Here is a 2,500-nt window from a genome sequence, read left to right as displayed (position 1 = left end):
TTTCTCTCGTCCAGTTTCTTCTTTTTTTTTTCTTTGTTTCTCTAACATTTTCTCTCGTCCAGTTTCTTTTTTCTCTCTCTCTCTCTTTGTCTATTCTTTTTTTAAGATTTTTTTTTCAGATGTTGTTTAATTTTTATTTGTATTCTTTCGGTTCTTTTGGGTTGACTGTACGGGAGAGGTTTAGATAAACGTATGCATATCAGTGATATGATTAGAATAATAATGAGATTAGAAATGATTTGATAGTGATTGAAACTTTTCTGTTGCTTCGCCATCGCTCCTTAGCTCCATGGCTAATGCTTCCCTTCCTTTTTTTTTTCTTTACACAATAAGTTCCTAAGCCATTACAGTTAATCCGCTTAAATCAGTTACTTCCCACTGCTTCATTTCCGTTGTCAGAAGGAAAACTAAACAGACAACGGAATAAAAAAGGACAGTCACGCCCTCTTTTTTTTCTCCCTCTCTCTTTCATTCACTCATTTACTCATCAGAATCGATATATATATATATATATATATATATATATATATATATATATATATATATATATATATAGAGAGAGAGAGAGAGAGAGAGAGAGAGAGAGAGAGAGAGAGAGAGAGAGAGAGAGAGAGAGAGAAAGAGAGAAAGAAAGAGATAGAGATAGATAGATAGAGAGAGAGAGAAAGAAAGAGAACAACCATAACGATCACACTCTCACCCTCATAAACGAAGCAAAATATTCACAGGTTATACCCCAGCCTCCGAAAGCGAAAGAGATTATCCCTCTTCCAGCCTCTTACTTCCTCCTGATCTTCCTCCTCCTCCTCCTCCTCCTCCTCCTCCTCCTCCTCCTCTTAGCTCTTGCATCTTGCTCCTTAACTTACGTAAGAGGATCGCAACTGCGCATTAACTTTCGACAGGTGAGATTGAGTGGATGTGATAGCAGGGGCAGGAAGTTAGGTTCCTTATAGTTAATTCTTTACCGGCTGCAACTTGATCCTAAGTAGTGTTGCAAGAGTTTCGGGGGGGGGGGGGGGGGGGGGGCGCTCGCTTGAAGTTTAAGAAAGAACCCTTTGGTGTATGAGAATGGATGGTTTAGTGGTTCTGAAGGGTGGGATTTCTTGGATTGTGTCGAGAATCATGGGTATTGTGGATTTTGTTGGTTTTCTTTATTGGTTTTATTGTTATTGTTATCATTATTATTACTATTATCAGCATCATCGTTATTATCATTGGCATCATCATTATCATCATCATCATAATCGTCGTCTTCATCATCATTATCATCATCATCACCATCATCACCATAGCAATAATGATAATGATAATCATGATCATCATCATTTTTTATTATTATTCTTGAACGGTCTCTAGCTTGAAAGTAATTAATAAAAAAAAAAAATAATAAAAAGATATAACAAAGACAAAAAAAAAAAAAAAAAAAAAATAAATAAAATTAATGAATGCTGCATTTCCACAGCTGCAAAAACTCACAAAGTTGATACAAAAAAATAAATAAATAAACAAATAAACTTACAAAAACTCACAAAGTAGATACAAAATAATAATAATAATAATAATTAAATAAAAAAAAAGAGCGAATGCTACATATCCACAACCACAAAAACTCAAACCAAACCTGTTATCTCTTATTTCATAAACGCAACTAAATAACAGATTGAATACTTCTATAATGTTCCTTAGTTTTACCGTCAAAGTCATCCACAGTTCCGAATGGGGCGCCATAATGGGAATTTGAATGACCTCCCAAGGGGCCCTATTATCGGGGGAACCGACAGGGGAAGCTTAGCTGAGTTTGTGGGCGTGATGGGGGGATGGGATGGGGGGGGGGGGATGGGATGGGGGGATGGGATGGGGGGGAGGGGATGGAGAGAGAGGGAGAGAGAGGGAGAGAGAGAGGGGGGGGGAGAGGGAAAGAGAGAGAGAGAGAGATGGGAGGGGGGGGGAGAGAGAGAGAGAGAGACAGTGAGAGGGATAGAAACAGAGACAGATACAAAGAGAGAGAGAGGGGGGAGGGAGAGAGAGCGAGAGAGAGAGAGAAGAGAGAGAAGAGAGAGAGAGAGAGAGAGAGTGATAGAAACAGAGACATACAAAAAAGAGAGAGTGGGAGGAAGAAACAGACAGACAGAGAGAGAGAGAGAGAGAGACAGACAGAAAGAGAGAGTGAGAGAGAGAGAGAGAAGGGAAAAGCGAAAGGGAGAAACAGACAGAGAGAGAGAAAGAAAGGGAGAGAGAGAGAGAGAGAGAGAGAGAGAGAGAGAGAGAGAGAGAGAGAGAGAGAGAGAGAGAGAGAGAGAGAGAGAGAGAGAGAGAGAAGGGAAAAGCGAAAGGGAGAAACAGACAGAGAGAAAGAAAGAAAGAGAGAGAGAGAGAGAGAGAGAGAGAGAGAGAGACAGAAAGGGAGAGAGAGAGAGAAGGGAAAAGCGAAAGGGAGAAACAGACAGAGAGAGAGAAAGAAAGGAGAGAGAGAGAGAGAGAGAGAGAGAGAGAGAGAGAG

The sequence above is a fragment of the Penaeus japonicus genome, unplaced genomic scaffold, assembly GCF_977035675.1.
Source record: "Penaeus japonicus unplaced genomic scaffold, GWHDUDI00000001_assembly GWHDUDI00000016, whole genome shotgun sequence".
Classification (NCBI taxonomy): Eukaryota; Metazoa; Arthropoda; class Malacostraca; order Decapoda; family Penaeidae; genus Penaeus; species Penaeus japonicus.
Note: the sequence above shows the minus strand (reverse complement) of the source record.